Here is an 8,058-nt window from a genome sequence, read left to right on the forward strand (position 1 = left end):
TGTAGCAAGTGTAAGTAGACTGACATAAAACATGTACTGTAGTATGAAAGTAAGTAGCAAGCGTTTAGTTTTACTATCACGTATTATATAGTATGCGTCACTCTTTGTGCTATGCTTCTAACAATTGGCAGCACAATGCATTTATTAATATTAGTATCACCTCCAGTATGTTAGTACCACCTGTACTATCACACCATGATGTTCGTAGCCAATAGGAATTTTTTTAGCTACAGTATAAACTCAGAGGACCACGATTTACTATGTGATCCATTGTTTATCAAAATGTCATTATGCACTGCATAGCTGTATGTATGTTTCTTCAGAAGCAAAGTTGTTACTAGAATTTACTTATTGTCTAGGATATATTTACGTATGATTTCTGGGAGGAGGTCTAGCCCTTATAATGATTTCATAATTAGTGTCAGTTTTATCTCAAAGTTCTAAATCGTTTTTTTCTCTCTCTCATCTGAAGACTGCTATTTCAATTTTTGTAGCATCCTTCTTAAATGTCATTTTGAGAGGAGTCCCTACTTATCCTTTAAATTTAATCTTTTATTTTTATTTTATATGGTGTCCTTGTTTGTTCTAATGAAGAAAAATGTAGATTGTAATATGTAATATTTCAACATCAAAAGATGAATATTTAAAAGATTTGCAGTATCGCTTTTATTTTCTTACTTTACTTGTTAAGTAAATTTGTTCTGTGTTTTCTGTCTCCCAAAGTATAGGTAGGAGTTGCTTATTACTCTTGAGAACAGCAAACAGTAAAGTATCCAATAATATAAAACTGCAGTGATTATTTCTGGCTGTAAAACTAGCCCATCCACCATAAGAGCTCCAAGCAGCAAAATACAATGTTACAAAAAGATGCAAGTTTTGAGGTAGCATAGCACGACTTTGTAGTACTTCACAGTCTTGGTGTAAGTGTCTTTCTGATCATTTAATTCATATCTTCTAGGATGATGTGAAAACATAATTAGGTATGGAATGACTATAAGCACTTAAGGAATTAAATTGGAAGGAAAGAGGAGCCGAATCCGTGTATACTTGTAAGAAAATTTCATTTGGTTGAATAAAATTGACAAATTTGATGGAAATTCCACTTATACATCAATGTGGACTTTTTCTGAATTGCCTAAAGTTATTAAATAATCTCATTTTGCTTATAAAGTATATATATACTTGAAATTCAATCTCAAATTCATGATTACCTAAGATTTTCAACATTTTTTGTGTCTTTACTCCTTCACTTGAAACACAACCAATTCAGCCATTTTTGGGGAGAGGAAAATTAATTTCTGAAATATTTTGCTATGAAATATTGTAAGACTGTGCAGTGCACTTTAGAGGTGTGAAAACTATGTGGCATGCAGAATAAGATTAGATACACTGCTGTCTTGGATCATGGCAAAGGCGATGTGGTAAGTGGGGCAGTAAAGTATCCTCTCTATCACATTATCTCGCTTTCAAAACTCCCAATTAAAGAACTTCAAAGGAAGTGAGTCATTGAATGCTCAGTGTTTCTGGAATGATGGAGATATGTTCATCTTGTGGAAGCTGTTGCATTCGGCTGTTGGACCAAGCTGTTGCATTCAGCTGTTGGACCAAGACTCTTGGACTCTTAGACCAAGAGTCTAAGTTGTGTGACGTAATCCTCTAGAAACAACTGGACAGAAGTCACTACTAGAGTGCCCAGCTCAAAGAACAAAGAACCAGGGACCTCTTCCAATTCAGGGACACTGTGGAATGATGTCTTAATCCTCCTGAAAGATTTCAATTTCAAAACTCTTTGTTCCTGAGTCAGCTAATATAGTTTATTGAGGTGGTCACACTTGTAACTCTGTGCCTTAGACCATGAGAAGTGCCCAACTCTTTTGTTTCACAAATAAGTTAGAGCTAGAATTCACAAAAATAGTGGGAAGCATTAGATAGTCTTAGGTAGTGTGACCGTGCCTCTAATGGTAATACACTATTCAAGAATAACTTGGTACCTTTAAATAGTATCTGGGTAGAATATCAGGGACAATATAATCTTTGTGCCTTGATATATTGTTTCTGCATTTAACACTTTAAAATAATATTGACATAAGAGGTATTTTCCAAGAGTATTGTTTATTCCTTTGCCTTTAATCATAAAGTATGACTTAATTAGATGTTTTCTTTGTGCAATTTCAGAGCTATGAAGAAAGAAAGGGATGGATTTAATGTAGATTTTCAGAGATTAGGAGGAATTCATGACTTACTTGAAAAGAGCCTACATGCTGAGAGTGAGAGTTTCTCTAAGTGGCAGCAGACTACAGTCAATCTGTTTTAGGTGCTCTTCATGTGCTTTTCAAGTCCTATGCAAGAATCACTAATATCATAGCAATCCTGCAAGCCATATCTTCATATCACACACTGTCATTTTACAGTTCGCTATTATTTTACATCTCATTTTATGTACCTCACTAGAGGTATGTAAAAGTCAAAAGGCTAAAAAATAAGATGTATTTTTGGAGGAAATTATCTGTGCCAGTCTGGAGTGCTATGACGTTCTTTTGCGAATAATGTTTAGTTTTTTGGCCAAAGATAATGTCTTGATGTCTGCGCATACTACAGAACAATGAGTATCACACAGTATACAGCCATAGTATTCTAAGAGTCATGCTCATAAATGACCAATAATTAATAAAGTAATCGTTTAAAATTTCTACTTATGCAAAGAGGTGATCATTATAGAGTCGATAGTGGAAAGCCATACAAGAGAGGGAAATTTAAAACTTGCTTTATCACTTAACTAACAACAGTTAACTAACAACTAGAAACAGCTGGACAGAAGTCACTACTAGAGTGCCCAGCTCAAAGAACAAAGAACCAGGGACCTCTTCCAGTTCAGGGACACTGTGGAATGATGTCTTTATCCTCCTTAAAGATTTCAGCTTTGAAACTGTTTGTTTTGAAATGACATTAACCAACTTACTTCATTTATTTTTGAGTCTCAACTTCTTAATTCATATAATGGGACTAGTGAGAATTCCTACTTTGTAGGAATGTCTGATATAAATAAAAGATTTTGTGCACGGAGTAACTGATGTAGAACATCATTCACCATGCCATAATGGTTATCGCATAGTTAGTAAAATGCTTTCTTATTAGTAAATCCCTATAATGAAGACTTTTTCTAATAGCAGCCAAGTCTATGTAGGATAGCAAGGAATTAAACCAATGTATCATCAAATTTACCATGAGTACATTGTAGAAATGAGTGTACATTTACATTTATTTTCCATCAGTATTTGTTAGGAAACTATTATTCTGAACTTATAGGGATTTTATTATGGTCAATATCCATAATAATTCACTGAATTTAAGTGTATTTATATTTTTAATTTTATTACACATTTGAGGTACATAGTGATACATTGACTGTAGAGAACTGGTATATGTACATAAGCACACTTCAATTCTTTTTGTCCATTTCTCTCGACCTCCATTTTATTTTGCTAGTATCAAATTTATTTATAAGATTTTACAAAATTAAGGGCTGAGGTGGTGTCTCAGTGGAATAAGTACTTCCCTAAGAAGCGCAAGGGTCTGAATTCAATCCCTGGTTCCGAAAAAAAAAAAAAAAAAAAAGATTTTACAAAATTAATTATTATATAATAGTTTAAATTCACTGGCAAGCACAAGATGAGTTCAATCCCTGGTTGTACCCCCCCCAAAAAAAAGCGGAGATGGGGGGGGGGCCTGGGAGATGACTCAGAAGAATAATCGCTTGCTTGGCAAGCACAAAGTCCTGAGTTCAATCCCTTGTACCGAAAAAAAAAAAAAAAAAAAAAAAGACTAATAAGCCAAAATTACATATAAAATATGTAAGACAATTGTGCTAAATCAATTGCACTAAGTCATGCACCTTATTCAGTGGTCATACTTATTGCTTGGGGCCATAGATAAGGAATGGACTAGATCGTGAGGAGCGCCCTGTTCTTTTATTTTACAGGTTAGTAAATAAGTTCATTTTTTATATTCTATCCAAGCTGGATTACAATAATCTTTTATCCTCTCTTATTTTCCTCATTCTCTGTTTTATTTATTTTTATTTTTATTTTTGTATTCTAGCAAAGGGTCTACAGGGTGTTTAGGGCCTCACTACTGGATTGAACTCCTAGTGATCTGCCTGTTAATAGCCTCCCAAGAGTTGGGATTACAGGTGCGGGCCACTAAACTGCCTCAGCACACTCCGGGGGTGGGGCTGGCATAGCAGGCCCAGCGATTGAACCCCCGGCCTCTGTGCCTGCTTGTAGGCATTTTAATCCACTGAACTATTTGGCTGGCCCTCTGTTTTTTGTTTTTTTGTTTTTTGTTTGTTTTGTTTTGTTTTGTTATGTTTAAGACTATTTATAAATGCAATTTTTTCATATAAGAGAAACCATGCAACAGCACAGCTTGTGTATCTGACTTACTTCACTTAACATTTTGGTCTCAAAACACATCCATTTTCCAACGAATGACTTGAGATTGTCCTTCTTTATAGCAGAATAATACTCTATTGTATACATATGCCATCTTCATCCCTTCTCTACTAATAGACATTAAATGCCAGTGTATGCCAAGTGTATATTTTTTTACTGTGTATGATTTTTAAAAATCATTTTTCAGGTGAGACTAGAAACTTTCATTCTTTGTATTGGTCTTAGTGTCCATTTTCTTAATATTCACAGTGAAATTTGACAGGTGAACTCAGGATTTAAATTATTATATTCTTTAAAGTAATACATTCTAAAATAAAGTCAGAACTGCAGAATAATCAGTGCAAATGAGCACTGTATGGGCCACACTGAGACAGTGGTCATCTTGCGTACGGCCCAGTATGTGTCCTGGTGGGATGTTAGTTCACAGGACAAATGGGGTATGCAAGACCTCATCACAGTTACTTGACATCCTTTTCTCTCATTTAAATATATAATAAATAAATATAAAAAGTAGTAGAATAAAACATTTATGGGTATCATGTGATGTTTTGATAAATAAAAACAATAAGGTTTTCAAAAATATTTTTGTTTTTACTTCCCCTGAAAAAAAGTATTTCAAAACAGACTCATGCAAACATTTATGATCTCCTGTAATTATGTGGCTTCTTTCTCCTGCATTGCTTGGGCGACTTCACAATTCTAAAATCCCCATGGTACATTCTAACTCACCTTGTCTCACCTGTCTGATCTTGCTTATGTTTACTTTATTATTTAAATTTAGTTTTCTTATTTTTTTTTCAACTGAATGACTCTAGAATTTTTTCTTCAGTTGTTTGGATTTATAACTAAGGATTTTGTCAAGTACACTGTACCCTACTTGGGAAGGAATACACACCATGTCTCTCTGCAAACATAGACTTTCCAAGAACTGCCACAATACTAAAAGAAAGACTGACTTTGTACTATGACAAACAATTGAGATATATCCTTACAATTTTTGTTCCAACATTTGCCCAGGATAATGATATATCATACCTATTGTTAACAGTAAATCATACAAAGAACTAAGGTGTATTATTTTGTACAAGATATACTCAGACAGAGAGGATTCTCATTCTCAAAAATGCACAGGTGCTATTTCACTGGATGATGACATTCTTTGGATGATGTCCTCATTATATTCCATGATGACTTGTGTGTAAACCGTTCCAATGACTTCACCTTTCTTCATAGATGTTGACTATCTCTGATAAAACTTCAAACTTAGTAATATAAATAAACCATGTTGGAAATCCTAAAGCACAAACAGCGGTATAAGTAGATCCCTCTAATTTGTTTTCTGCATCATTGTTCCCGAATAACTTCAGCTTTTACCACGTATTTCATGGAACCATTCAGGCTGGAAAAACAAAACAGAAATGAATAAACAATGAATGAAAGAAAAGTTTTGTATGACTCACATTGTAAATCTATTTAGTTCAAACATTAACAGTTTTGTACCAAATTCTTTATTGACATAGTTTAGAAAAGTAAATGTTAGCATTTGAAATAAAGTTCCACAATAGCTGCAGCAGAACTGATTTAAACCCTTTCCTATGTGTCTAGTTATGAGACATTATAGGAATAGCAACATCCAGTATTATTACTTTGTACCTGTCTTTATGCTGGGTCATAAATCAATGCTGGCCACAGGGCTATTAAAGTAGTTGTGAGTTGTGATTTCTACATTAGATGGTCTCAAAGAGATGACTTGTTAATTTATTTGTTTTTCTGTTATTTGTTTTCCTTAGAAATCTCTTCACTATATAGAATTTTCTCTAGAAAGCTGTCAATTAAAGTTCTTACTTATGTTTAATGAAATTTTTTGTTAGTTTCTTATTGCGTTAATTCTTTACATATTTTGTATATTCTGTCAGATATGTGGATTGTGAACATTTTTTCTTACAGGCAGCCTTTTCATTTTGATTTTTTTTTCTGTGCACAGAAAAGTAGTTTATTCAGTGTCACACTAGTTGCTCATTTTGCTATTCTTAGCTATGCTTTTGGTATCACATGCAAATTGTTTCAATACTAGGTAGAGCATTATAATTTTTAATCTTTGTATAGTCATAAGTGGGACCTTTGAAAAGTGATTAGATTATAGAGGTGTTGTAGGTGACTACCTTGTAGATCAGCCTGGTCTGATGATCAGGTCACTGTGGTTGTAACTTGGAAAATTATACCTCATGTCCTGTTTCTTCGCTTGACTCTTTCCTGGGTGTCCTGCCCCTCTGCCCTGCTGTCCTGCCTTGGAGCCTGCCAACTGTGGACTGAAAGCTTAAAAAACTGTGATCCAAAATGAACCTTCCCTCTTCTAAATTGTGGCTGTGGGGTGTTGTGTCAGAGTACATAGGGACATAACTAAGATAGATTCTGCTTCTGAGAAAGGGGTCATCACTGAGACTGTACCTGACTAGATTGTTTAAATGACTTTGAAACTGACTTGCAGAAGCATTTGGAAGTCTTTGGAGACAATGGCTGGAGTAGAAGTCCTAGAATGCTGTAAGCCAAGGTTGATGGGAGAATTGAGAAGGCCAGAATACTGGCTGAAATGCAACCAGGTAAATGCCAGCATCAATGAGGTTAGAGCTATTAACAAGATCTCTATTGGCAACTGGAGTCCAGACTGTGTGTATTATGCTTTAGCAGATATTTGTCTACATTTTGCTTCCCTCCTGAGACTGACATTAAAGCTTACAAATAAAGTAATCAGGAAGAGGAAATTTCAGTGCAGCCCAATATTCAAGCTGTGATGTAGATGCTATTAGGGACATTTGCCAGTGTTATGTTGAGAATCAAGAATATAGTACAGCTAAGTAATTTTAAGTTTTAAGTTTCACCAAAAAGGAAACTCATAAAGTTGGGTTTGTAAAGTTAGAACAGAGAAGAGCTTGGTTGCTGCAAAGACTGGCATTGACAGGAAGTTAAGTATTTTGGGAGGAGCAGTAGGAAAAAAATAATGGCTTGGTGACATGTTAGAAATGAGCAAGATCTCGCCTTTCATAAGATCAAATGCAAAAGTGAAAGACTGTCTTAAGAAGGCAGTACCAGGGTGCAGTGCTGGCAAAAGGGGGTGTTTTTAGGCATTTTTTCTTTAAATAAGCTCTCTGTACCTTTTATCTTTTCTTCTTCTTATTTGTTTTTTTGTATTCAGGGAAGGATCTACAGGGTCTCCCTGCAAAGATCACACTCATAGTGATCCTCCTGTTTACAGCCTCCCTAGTGTTGGGATTACAGGCACACCACCACACTCAGTCTCAATTGCCCTCCCAGTGTGCCCTGGGTACATGGCTGGCAGGGCAGGCCAAGGGATGGAACTCTTGCCCCCGGTATCTGCCTAAGCAGTTGCTTTAATCTGCTGAGATATTTGGCCAGCCCTGTATCTTTTCTTATAAGATGGTCATTATTTATATGGTATTTCTTTCAGCATGTATAACAAGCTTCATTTTAGTTTTGTGATTCTTCTGTGTTTAATTTCTTTTTTTTCCACAATTTTATTGAGAAACAAATAGAAATGAGACAGTATCAAACCACATTGATAGGACAGATTCAATAATTAACACATTGC

The sequence above is a fragment of the Octodon degus genome, unplaced genomic scaffold (assembly GCF_000260255.1).
Source record: "Octodon degus isolate 3935 unplaced genomic scaffold, OctDeg1.0 scaffold00099, whole genome shotgun sequence".
In the NCBI taxonomy this organism is placed as follows: domain Eukaryota; kingdom Metazoa; phylum Chordata; class Mammalia; order Rodentia; family Octodontidae; genus Octodon; species Octodon degus.